At 38.6% G+C, this 13,985-nt stretch overlaps 1 protein-coding gene across 1 annotated transcript in view; it reads left to right on the forward strand.

The window, feature by feature from the left end:
- The window catches only part of ZFPM2 (zinc finger protein, FOG family member 2), a 300,634-nt gene that overhangs the window by 139,320 nt on the left and 147,329 nt on the right, over positions 1-13,985 (forward strand). The window lies entirely within an intron of this gene.

Below are 13,985 nucleotides of genomic sequence, written 5' to 3' on the forward strand. Positions count from 1 at the left end.
TCAGCTACGATTTGAGTTTCTTTCTTTTTTCTCTTATCTATCTTGTTTTAGGTCGTTTTAGACTTTCCTTACGTTAAATTTTCCTGGATTTTTACGCTGCTTTTACGCAGTCATTTAAAAATTATAAATGGATTGACTATCTTATTTGATGTTGTCCAAAATTTGCTTTAACACCTGTATTTTCTATCTATAAGCAAACAACGGAGGAGAACCCAGCATTTGAGGTCTATATGCAAATACATTTGAATAAACCAGAAGACAGGAGCTTCACACAAATGAAAACACAGAGTCTGTTGCCGTGAATAAAAAAAGTATAAAGCTAATTTTTATGAATTAATAATGATTAATTCATAGCTGTGTAATTAAGCATATATTTCCCTTCATTTTAAGAGCCTTCCTTTAATTTTTTTATGACCAGTAGTACAGAATGTTAAAGCATTATTCCATGGTAATAAGCTATCACTTCTTTGGAACTGTAGAATACTGAGTTGTCAAATTCTCTTGTAAGAAGACACATTAATAGACCCTCAACTATTTTAAGCGTAGAGATTTCCCTATATCATCATCACCATTTATTTATATAGCGCCACTAATTCCGCAGCGCTGTACAGAGAACTCACTCCCATCAGTCCCTGCCCCATTACTGCTTACAGTCTAAATTCCCTAACACACACTAGGGTCAATTTATTAGCAGCCAATTAACCTACCAGTATGTTTTTTGGAGTGTGGGAGGAAACCGGAGCACCCGGAGGAAACCCATGCAAACACGGGGAGAACATACAAACTCCACATACATAAGGCCAATGTCGGGAATTGAACTCATGACCCCAGTGATGTAAGGCAGAAGTGCTAACCGCTGAGCCACCGTGCTTCCCATAATTATGTCTAAAGGATTTACCCTTGTTTGAATAATACTTGGCAATATTACATCAGATGCCTGTGTGCATACTATCCAATAGTTCAAGTTTTGGTGAGGTACTCTGATTCTCAGACCCTAAAGGGGTCATGCCTGCCAGGAATTGGGCATGCATGTGTGTGATTGTGGGTGTTGTTAGGTGGATTTGGACGGGGTTCGGTTGAATCACGGTCAGATTATTTTTGTCTTGATTCTGTTTTCTAAAATATTGGGAGGGATGTGTGATCCAGAGACTGTAGTCTTCTCCTGAATATTTGTCCAGAAAGTCCAGACTCTTGTTTTTGATGGTGCACAACAAGGTTTGAAAATATTGGTAGAGATTAGAAATTTTGGATAGGGAATTTGTGATGTTACATCTATTATAAGTTAGCCTTTACCGGCACAGACACTACACCGTATGTACTATACACTTCCCTTGATGTTTTAGATGAGCCTGACTGATCCTATATGTTCAACTAGATCCAGAATAGTGATGCATGGTTCCACCCAAAACCTGTGATGGAAGGGCTTGGGACATGGCGTCACCTTGTGAGATTTTGGGCAACTGATAGGTCCGGCCTGCATGTGTGGTAAGAGGAGTCTCTAGGGTATATTTACTAAACTGTGGCATTGAAAAAGTGGAGGTGTAGCCTATAGCAACCAATCTGATTCTAGCTGTCATTTTGTAGAATGTAATAAATAAATGATAACTAGAATCTGATTGGTTGCTATAGGCAACATTTCCACTTTTTCAGTTTAGTAAATATACCTTTCTGTGCTCTTCTGGTTCTTCTGGCATGTTTGAAATGTCTAATAGTTGTACACTCGTAATTTGCATATTTTGATGCTGTTGACAGATCAGGGCATGCTGCGGTTTGGTTTGTGTGCGATAAAATTATAATTCTGGTTCTGTTGTTCTTGACCTAAGACGACATTCTGTAAGGTGATATCCCCTTTTAGAAATCTCTTCTCATTCAGAAAAGACCAATGTATTTCAGAGGCCCCCAACCCCAGACTCCAGACCACTGTTGTTACTTGTTTATAGCCACCAAGGACAAATAACCCTCAACTCTCACATTACAGCAGTGTATATTGGGTAGGAAATACCACCCTATCCAGATGAAAGTGAGGAACTAATGTAGCACCTGAATGGAGAGCGGCCCATGTCCAATCCAATCCAATTAGATTTAAATCAGGTGTCATATTAGTTCCACACTTTCTGTCAATAAAAAAAATGCTGTTGGCCGCTATGCTCAGTCCTAGCTGTACTAGAGACAAGTAAATGCGTAGGCTGGGTGGGCTCCCACTACTAACGAGTGGACTGCTGCACGACAAAGGACTATTCAAAAACTTGCCCACTCTCCCAGAATTCCCGGGAGGCTCCCGAATTTTGGGGAGTCCGCCCTTTTAGGTACAACTTCTGGTAGATAGGAGGTAAGTGTTTCACCTGAACGTAATAGTCCTCTGGTACACTGGTTTATTAGGTGTCAACGACCTCCTTTCAGTTCCAGCAGTTTGACATTCAGATATGCCCCTGATAGTTTAATATATAGATATCATCATCATCATCACCATTTATTTATATGGCGCCACTGATTCCGCAGCGCTGTACAGAGAACTTACTCACATCAGTCCCTGCCCCATTGGAGCTTGCAGTCTAAATTCCCTAACATACACACACAGACAGATTAGGGTTAATTTTGATAGCAGCCAATTAACCTACTAGTATGTTTTTGGAGTGTGGGAGGAAACCTGAGCACCTGGAGGAATCCCACGCAAACACAGGGAGAACATACAAACTCCACACAGATAAGGCCATGGTCGGAAATTGAACTCATGACCCCAGCGCTGTGAGGCAGAAGTGCTAACCACTTAGCCACCGTGCTTCCCCAATATTCGAATTCCCATACCGGGAGTCGAACCCATGCCGCCTGGGTGAAAACCAGGAATCCTAACCACTAGACCATATGTGGGTATTATTAGTATATCTATTTCAGTTTTTTGGTTATTTATTTCTATAAGGTCTTACAGTATAATATTAGCGGCAGGCTTAGGCAATCACTAGAATGGGCTTGGACAGCCTTGCCTCCCCAGATTTTGTAGAATCTCATGTCCCAGCATACCTTGCTAATATCTGGCTTGCAGGCCCTGCTGTGGCTTGTAGTTCCACAGCGACTAGCTAGCCATGAGTTGTTTAGCCTCTTAGAATTTTTTTATAGCCATATTCCTACACAGGTACCAGCTAGCCGCCGCTGTAAGGAAGCAGTATGACAGATGCCAGCCAGTCCTGCACAAAGCTCACACAACCATCGCTCCTGGTATTAAGACCTTGGACATGAAAGGGGAAAGCTGCGGCATGCCAAGAGTAGTACAGTAGTTTGGGTCCCATCCAACAAAATATAAATAGAGGATGGATTAGCGGGATAAAGCCGAGTTATTACAAGAATTTATCAGTGTTCAGTAGATAAGTTAAAGAGAGGATATCATGCCTAGTATTCCTAAAATGGTCTCAGTTTAGACATGCAAACACATGATCAATCATTACTGTATTTTGACTGTATATACAATGGCATAATGTGCCTTTTGAGGAGATTTGCACGTTGCTCGGAAAATATAAACATTGGAAGCAGAACATGTTTTCACAGCTTTTGACAGCGCAAAAGACAAACTTAAACTCTCCAACATCTTAACAGAATGCCCATACAGATGTTGTGCGTTGTTACAACGCAGCTAGGTGTCGCTGAGATATCATTGATGTCTTACTGCTTTTTTGGTCTTGGCTCCAGAGCCCCCACAATGCTTAGACTGGGGACAGCTTTGGTTAAAGTTTATACTAAATGGGAACTCTATAATCGATGTTAATCCATATGCCAAATTGATAACAATATAATTTGCAAATTATTGTTATTACCATTTCTGCTATAATAAGCATTGATTAAAAATATCATATCTACTTGTGAGGTAGAGATTTTAGATGTCATGTATGAATTCAGTTTGAAAAGATAGTAGTCTGAGCTCTTACATTCCTCTCTATTCCCTATGCACTACAAAAGGACTTGATAACCTAGAGGCTAATCTTACTTTCATTACATTGTTGCAACAATGTTGCAACTGTTTTCAGACCAGTTAACTCTTAGGAGTAAACTTATCAACCTTCGGGTTTCAAAAGTGGAGATGTTGCCTATAGCAGCCAATCAGATTCTAGCTATCATTTTGTAGAACGTACTAAAAAAAATGATAACTACAATCTGATTGGTTGCTATAGACAACATCTCTACATTTCAAACCCGCCGGAAAATCGCAGCTTGATAAATTTACCCCTTAGTGCTTCCAAGGAGCTATTCATTTTAAATATTACTTTCCATCATAAGGGTACTGGAGCAAATGAATATGAAAACAAATTATAAAAAATAGCTATTATTGTTAATTTTACCTACTGCTAAGATGTATGTAATTGTCATAGATCATCAAGCCACCTGATAACATTAAATACTATATACTTATTTAAGATTTTATGTCAAATGAAGTTTCATCTATAAGTTATCAAAAATAGTCTTAAAAACACCACCAAGTTTTACATTGAATGTTTTAACTATGTTTTTTTTTATATATATCTTTTTATCTTTCTTGGTAGAATATTATAATAATACTTGTTGCATTTTGTTTAGTTTTTAATTGATTTTGTGTGTGTTTTGTTTGGTTTACTATGTTTCATATAAACCGATGACCCCCAAAATGCAAAATATTATGAATGTTGAACGATAGTAATAATAATAATAATTATAATAATAATAATAATCATCATCATCTTAATTACAGCAACAACAATAATAATTATATATCAAACTAAATGTTTATTAGGTTTTTTTATACTTTCCATTTAGAAGTAGTATAACAAATATTTTTTCTTATTAAGTGACTTGTTGGGCAAATCTACTTCTAATGACTTTATTAAATAAATAATAAGTGAAAATAAAATTGTTAAATATCTACCAGATTTGCACTGAAAAACTTTCTTATGGTATCTTTGCACAGAGGTGATCTTTGTTGGCGAATTGTTTATCTTTAAATATAAAATGTATTTTAAAACTATGTAAACATGTTGCAATATATGTAGTACTTTGAAATTAGGAAAAGAAGATTGTGTTTCTTAAAAAAAAATTACTAGGATTAATTGATGTTTATTTTATTATAAAAATAAAACTGGACCTCTTTATAGCTAGGAAACATTCATATACCCAACTACATTTAGGTAAATACTCCGCAAGCCTATTTCACATTCTGCTCCCTGCAATTTTTTTTTTTTACCAAAATATTATTTTTCAAATGTTTTACTGAAAAAAAAAAAAGTCAATCATCCTTGCCTTAAAAATACAAATAAATACATTTAAATGTTAATGTTGGCCATACAAACACTAATACATCTGCCCTAAACTCGCCAGTTACTTATTAACACTTTGTTTCATGTCAAATAAAATATCTGTGTTGTCGTGTTGGCATCATTGCCGAGATATGGTAATAAGTGCAGCTCCTTTGCATCTTTCCATTTAACTACTATAAATAAAATATCAATTTTAATAGGCAAATTCCTGGGCAAACACCCTCGCACACACACACACACACACACACACACACGCGCACACACACACATATACATAAACTAATATTGGTCGGATTATATAAGTTTAAAGAGAAGAAAAATGCCTTTTAGGATCCGTATCTCTCCTAGCAGATATGTGCCATTATCACTAAAATGACTTCCTTTCAGTCTTGAAACAGTTAAAAGAGTTCGACGGCCACAAAAGAGATTTCTTCAGAATTATCTCCTGCCTCACATTTGCTCTTAGGCAAGCAGTTTAAAAAAGCCCAGTGATTGAGCCAGTGATCCAATTTGAAATGCAGAAATGATTAGAGCTGCTTGCCTCATTTCATATCGAAATTCTCTGATTTATGACAGGGCTGCAGCCAAGATCTATCTCCAAAGGGAATTAGTGTGCAAGTTTGCATATTTTTGCTATTGAGGTTTCTGATAGCAGCTGCTAGCTAGAAATGCCGAATTGGGAGGTGGCAGCACAATGTTGTTTTTTTGGGGGTGTTTTTTTTTTTCTTTTGGTTGGTGAAGTAAGGCTAGATAAGAGCTTTATGTGTAGGACACATACACCCCTTGACCAACACACTATACTATGTATAAAAATGTATTATGTAAAGCCAATGAAATTGACTAATCGTAGTGTTTGATAAAGGAATTATCAACCGAAAAGAGAAAAAAAAACCTCAACCGGTTGAATACTAATGAACCGCAGAAACTTCAATCATGCCTCTGACCTGGCGTCGTATAGAACATATAATGAGACCGAAATAGAATTCCAGAAAGAAAAATACGACTACTTTATCTGGAATTTACATGAAGTGTTAGCCGGGAAATTAGACAGCAGTTAAAAATGAGAAAGATTGGATTCCATGGTCGCATTACACAAATGATTTTAGTGTCTTATCTGGTTTATTTGGATGCCGTCATTTCATTTTTGGATTTAATCCAATAATTTATGTCCATACATAATTTGAGGGGGTATATATATATATACACTCTGGGCCCCCTGAGCAAAGCTGGAGTATTTGAACGTGACATTTACGAGGGTCAAGGTCAGATCTGAAATTTTTTTGAAGCCTCTAATGTAACCTTTATGGCATGGTCACACCATGTTCCGAGAGTTTGGTAAAAAGAGATATGTTAATGATATGCAAATGAAAGGCCTTTGTAATTATTTCTGTATTAATGTATACGTAGGTGGTGTCCACAGTACTTTGGGGCGACAGATCACTGACTTGTTGGGTATTTTTTTTGTCTGTTTGATTTTATTAATCTCTCGTCAACCTTCCTGGAATTGACTAATTAAAATACATAAAATTGGTACTTGACATTTTTACAGCTCAATTGCGGCACTTTTAACCACACCAACATCTGCTCAAACTATTTTGCAGCTGTAATTGGACTACAACTTCCATTATTCTGGAGTGCAGAGCTAGTACAGGACTGTGGGGTTGGTAGTGTAATAGCATTTGAAAAGCAGTTAAATATTATCCCAGGCCGCGTACATTCTAGAAAATGATAGCTAGAATCCGATTGGTTGCTATGGGCAACACCTCCACTTTTCCTTTTTAGAAAATCTACCCTTATGGGTAAGACTAAGCTTTTTAGACATTCTACATATATAATTTATGGCATTTACTCACTTCCAGCCAATGAAGTCATTTAACACCATCAGTCGGGAGACATTGAAGCAGCGGGTGTGTTAAGGTAAAAAGCGTGGCATCTGATGGGATGTGTAGTGATCATATGACCAATCACGTCTCTCCCTCTGTGATCAGGAACAGCACAGCTTCAGTATCTCCCAGCTGATAGCATTAAACATGATAGTCCAATCCCTTTAAAAGCAAGAAAATTAGTTCTTTAACTCCATATCCTGCTTAAAAGAAACTAAATTATAATCATTATTTTGTAGTAGCAGTACTGCTACACAGGTAGAATTATTTGAAGATCATGTGTAATATCTCCACATAAAAGTACCTGTGTGTGTCCAACAGACTAGGTCAGGGGCAACTTACGGAATCAAATAGATACACAACGTTAGGGGTGGCTGCTTACAATATGAATACAAGCACTTTACTCTCTGAAATAAATGTTACTGGCTTTGTGGTACAGCTGGAATGAGGTGACACAGGGCAAGGTGGTGGCATAAAACGTGAACTAGACATTGTAGAACTATAAGGACAGATAAAAGCTGGCACCCAGGCCCACCCTTTACATTAACCCAACACCCTTCTTCTTCTTCTGGAAAAGGCTGTCTCTTTTGTGTTGCTCTGGCACTCTTGTGGTTACCTGCCAGCCCGGATTAGCTGTGTGCCCAGTATATTTGTTTGGCACCCCGCCTCGTTGCTGGACATAAAGCCAGAACACCGGATCCCAACGTTGGCAGAAGTTATGGCAGCCACTGCAGCAGCCAAGGAGACCTCGCAGATCACCACAACAGAGATGGCAACCGCAGTGACAGTTACTGGGTTCAGCAGCTGAGATGAGAACGTATCCTGGTAGATCCTCAAGACGACCCCGTGCGATGACATTCCTCAGCACCACTTTGTAATTGCCCACTGCCGTCACAAATGTTTAACTACTTTATATTACAGATGATTATGAGGGAGGTAGAAGTCCCAGCTGATCTACATGCAGCCATCGCTCAATACCACCTGCATGCTCTATTTCTGTTGCATTAGAATTCGTCTCTGTGTTACTTTGTTTTTTCACAATATCGGATGCAGTTTGATGTTTCACTGACACGGACAATATACAAATTTATGTCACATGAAATCCAAAGAAAAATGTTATTAACATTCTAGCCTATCCAGTTGCAGGGGCAAATGCAGGATATTTAAGGAGGGATCCCCCCCCCCCCCCCCCAAAAAAAAAAAAAAAAAAAAAAATATATAGAGCTGCTGCACATACGGCCGCCCATGTGCAGCAGCTCCATTTCGGTGATGATGAATTGTACAGCAGCCGTGGCATTGTCAAAGAAGCGTCCGCAGCAGTGCTATATTGTAGTACAATACAGCACCACTGCGGACACTTCTTTGACAGCGCCGCAGTTGTACTGTACTGTGCTGCTGTGTAGGGGCAATGTTTAGCGCCCGTTCATTCGAGGAGCGGTTTCTGGAGAACCAGAACCCCCCCTGCATGCGCCCCTGAGTTGCATGAAAATTTTATAACTTGACAACTTTGACATGTTAGATGTACGAACCTAGTTTCATATAGAGGTGAATGTAGCACCTCTACTGGGCCAGCGCTACTCTCTGCTGCTCCTTACAATCTAAAACTCAGTCTGTGGCTTCCTGCTGCCACCATTCCCCTCGTCACAACACTGCCCCTGTCACTTGCAACCCTGTCCTCATTCAATCACACGAGTTGACTGGTCACAGCCTCTCACAAGACCAGAACAGTCATATCCTGAAATTCTCAGCGCTGCTGGGAACACTCTGAGGATTTGACTGGCTATATGTTGTTATATTCCCATGTTAAAACTGTGGGCTTACCAGATGATCAGGAGAGAAAAGTGACTGTAAATAGATAGTCTTACCCTAGTCGATCACATTGTATTCATAAAACATACTGGGCCTGAGTCATTAAGGCAAAAGGCAAAAAAAGGAGAACATGTTCTCCTGGATAAACCATGTTACGATGCAAGGGGTGCAAATTAGTTTATTATTTTGCACATAACTTAAAGATTGGCTTTTTTTCGTCTAGCACACAAATACTTGTAGCTTTATTTTTACTCTAGAAATTAAAGTTGATATAGGACAAGCCCTACCCTAACTATAAAACTGCCCCCACATTTTAAATTTACCTCCCCCTCCAATGCAACATGGTTTTGCCCAGGTGCAAAGTTACTCCTTTTTTTATGCTTTACTCTCCTTAATGTCTCAGGCCCAATATGTAATCATTGTATCTCTGTAATTGTAAAAGATTCTAGTTTATATACTTTTCTGCTGTAATGTTCTTGATCCACAATGTTCTGTTTTTGTATTATCGCATAGGAGTGATAAGCTGCAGACTTCCCCAATATAGTACGTGGTCCATGCAAACATCTGTCACCATTGCTTACAATAACCCGTGCCACACTCTGGTCATAAAAGACCTTCACAACAGAATATTATTTATAATGGTCATCTTAGGTTACATCATTTAGCAAACCCTGCATTCTAAAACAGATGACAAATTTATAAGTATATTCCAATGTCTGTGTACCAGGCTCTTCTTATACCATAATTGCCCACTCTCCCGAAATTTCCGGGAGACTCTCGAGTGCGTTATTACATAGCGGGGGTGGGGCCAAAATGAAGCGATTTGCTACATTCTGCCCCCTCCACAGTCGTACGTCACCTCCCCTCACTGAGGGGTAACAAAAAGTTGACAAGTATGCCTAACACTAGCCAATAGAATGTTTATCTCCAGATGGGAATCTTCCACCACCAGTATTTTAAGATTATCTTACAGTGTACAGATGACTTTACAGCTTATCGTTCCTGTACAGTTCGATTCTATTAACATTCTTTTATTGTGCATATAAAATTCCTAAGATGTTTTCATTGCTTTAGTGCTTATTTGGTGACAAAATCTGAAAACTCTCAAAAATAATAATAAAAAAGAGTTTGCTTAGCAGTTTTGTATGTACACGATACTTACATTTGCAGTGCTAATATTTAGCCTTGCCATAAGATGATGCAGTAAAATTTGCAGATATGTTATATTTCTAATAAAGTTTTATGCCTTTTAATGACTTGAATTTTGGCTTGTACACGCCCTCCTGCAAATTAAATGCATAGCTCTTTATGTTTAGCTTTCATAAGTACTTCTTAGCCATGTGTTTATATCAATCTGCTGAACGGGTGCAGTTGTAGCATAAGAGTGTCATAATCTAGGACAATAAAAGTAAAGATATTTACCATATCAGCATCACCATTTATTTATATAGCGCCACTAATTCCGCAGCGCTGTACAGAGAACTCACTCACGTCAGTCCCTGCCCCATTGGAGCTTACAGTTTAAATTCCCTAACATACACACACAGACTAGAGTCAGTTTGTTAGCAGCCAATTAACCTACCAATATGTTTTTTGGAGTGTGGCAGGAAACCCACGCAAACATGGGGAGAACATACAAACTCCTCACAGATAAGGACACGGTCGGGAATTGAACTCATGACCCCAGTGCTGTAAGGCAGAAGTGCTAACCACTGAGCCACTGTGCTGCCCATATGCAGTAAAGACATAAAAGGCTAACGGTTGATGGTCAGCATTGCTATAACTCCCAAAAACATAGCTTCCTTTAACATAAAATAAACACACAGATAGCAACTTTTGGCAAACGAGAATCAGTTTTATTAATAGTAAACAAACGTATGGTAACGGAGGAAGCACAAGCAGCCAGTTAGAACCAATACCAAAATACCACAATGAGGGTCATCTACCTTCTCGGTATAAATCAACTGCCGCCCAGATCCTCCTTACAGCATCCACTTTGGAGTGAGAGTCGGCCCATTTTTGTGTCAGCCCCACCCCTTTTGAGGTCCGTGGTTCAGGCCTATCCCACCAAAATCTGGACACTTCAGAAGTATGAGCACGTTTAAGTACAGTGTAGTCTGGTAGAAACACAAGTCTATGTATACATACGTCAAATACAAGACAAAAAAAATAAAATTTTAATAACAAACCTACAAAATGTATTTGTGCGCGTAGAAAGCTGACACAGACTTCCTTTTCAGAGCCAATGCATAGAAAAATTAAACTAAGTTGATTAAGTCAGGTTTCAGTATAATGATGTATCTAAAGTGTTTTATATTCGAAATCCCTAATTACAGTGCAAACGAAGCTACCTGCAGATAGCGTCTTAGGTCCTGGCCCGGTCTTTTAAAAAGTAGCATACTACTCTTTCTCAAGGCCAAATCTAATTGGGCTTAGTCGACAGACAGGTAGGAGAATCTAATGGAATTTTTTTTTTATCTTTTTAAGACTGCACAAGATTACAACTACTTTTAAAGTATGTTCAATAACATAGAATTTCAGACAACCCGTTAAAATAAAATATTGCAAGTGTAAAAAGAACTCAAAGGAACATTCCTATATGGCCTAGAATTATTTTTTTCTTTTGCGAGGAATAGTATTTTTTAATCCGAAGAAAACCTTTCATCTTTGTAAGCCTTTACTGAGCAATCTGGGAGAAATGCTGGATCTATTAAAGGGAGTAACAGAGGATAACTGTGTAGCTCAATTATATTTCTTGCTTAATGTGTCCCAATGGACCAGTATATACTAATAGTAGTCACTGGATTATTGTACATTTTGTTATGCATGTGCCTATGTAATTGTATAAGCTACTCAGGAGACTAAATGAGACATATATTTTTTTTCTCTTTTAAAATCCAGCCTTAGAATGTACAGCTTATTTAAATAAAATGTATGTGTCAGTTAAATTAATTCTACTTCATTTTCTTTATCATTCATATTCCCCAACTGATATTACAATGATTTGCAAATCATTTCGATTTCTTTGTGTGCTTCCATATGGTTGAAATATTGCATTTAGACATCTCAAGTTCTCTGATTCAAGAGTTAAATGCATTTAAGAATAAAAAGGGTTGGGGACAGCTCTGAATGTTAAAAGCTGACTTCTGACCACAGTCTGTTTTAATATAATAGTATATTAGTGAGTTTGGTTGTGAAAGCCCTAACTTGTTTATTTTAAAAAAAATAGTTTGGGCTGGATCCTACTTCAGATAAAAAGATGTGTTTAAACTTTAAAACATCAGATGTAAGTGCTTTATTTCAGTGATAAGGAAGAGGCAGAGTGGGAAAACACATTCTATTATCTTTTCAAGCTAATTGATACAACTGCTGAAATCTTGAGCTCACAAGTAGACAGGTTAGAATCAATTTTGATAGAGAAAGATGTTTATCTAAAGTACGTACACACTTAGGGTGATGTTAAAATGCAGTAAAGTTGTTGCAGTAAATAGCACAGAATATTTATAATTTCAGATAATGTATACATTCTATGCTCTTTACTTGATATTACATGCAGCATGTGGAATTAGAAGTGGTACTGTGCTGTTGTCCACACACAGAGAATAAGAACAGACATTAAGGATTGCATGCAGATGAAAGTGGGGTACTGTGCAGTTTTCCACTAATAAGAGCACACATTGAGAATTGCATCCAGCATTCTGAACTACATAAGGTGCACAGTGCAGTTATCCACACATACACAGAATAAAAACATGCATAAAAGTCATTCTATTTTATTAAAGTTATCTTAAAATAAAACATATATATATTATTATTGTGCTGATACATTGTCAAAATATTCACTTATATTTGTGATATACTTGGTCCTCCTACTTGCGTAATTTATACATGTGTGCTAGACCTGCGAAAACTTCATCTGAATAAATAATTACAAGATTAGGGTCATTACTGCTAATTAACAGGCAGTAACGTGGCTTGTAAAACACCTGGATAATATGCTGAGGTTCCCCACCTGGATCATTCACATCATATGCTCAGTGTCTGGTATTTGGCAGCTGTCTTCATTTTCTTAGTTAAGATAACATTGTATTAGTTATTTTGGTCACCCACATTTGTGAAAGTTATTAGTAGCTCTTTATCATAATGCAACTTGTAATGAGCACTATATGGAGCACTACATGGAGCACTGCATGGAGCACTACATGGAGCACTGCATGGAGCACTACATGGAGCACTACATGGAGCACTGCATGGAGCACTACATGGAGCACTACATGGAGCACTGCATGGAGCACTACATAGAGCACTGCATGGAGCACTAAACTGCATGACGCACTGCATGGAGCACTGCATGGAGCAATACATGGAGCACTGCATGGAGCTCTACACGGAGCACTGCATGGAGCACTACTTGGAGCACTGCATGGAGCACTACATGGAGCACTGCAAGGAGTAACTGGATGTCCGGAGTAGTTTGTCACAGGCAGAGACGTAACTATAAACTTTGGAGTCTGGGTCAAGATAGAAATTTGACCCCCCCCCCCCATCCCGTGTCATGGGATACGGCCGCCTGTGCGGTGATGCGGCCGCATCTGATGTCATCAGATGCGGCCGCAGAAAAAAATCCGGAGAAATTGCATCGGGGGGCGGCTGGCAGGCCTACCCCCCGGACCTAAAAGCCTACCCCCCCGGCCCGCCCCTGCCCCCACCCTTCAGTTCTGACCAAATTAATGGAAAATATTATTTCCCCGTGCCCCCATTATATTTGCTCCCTCGGAAGCTCCCTCCCCCCCCCCTCGCACAACCCTAGTTACGACCCTGAGTTGTTCTTGATTAAGTGGAGTAAAAGTCTTTGTAGGTGTAGAGTGTTAACTGTTACTCGGTACAAAAAGATACATCATGAGGAATATACTAATGCATTTCATGAGAACTGGGAAATAAACCTGTATATAGTGTTTTACAAGGGTAAAAGGTTAGCAAGAGGCGTGTGACTGGGAGACATTTAAGTGGTGCAGGA

This window comes from Mixophyes fleayi, chromosome 5 (assembly GCF_038048845.1).
Source record: "Mixophyes fleayi isolate aMixFle1 chromosome 5, aMixFle1.hap1, whole genome shotgun sequence".
In the NCBI taxonomy this organism is placed as follows: domain Eukaryota; kingdom Metazoa; phylum Chordata; class Amphibia; order Anura; family Limnodynastidae; genus Mixophyes; species Mixophyes fleayi.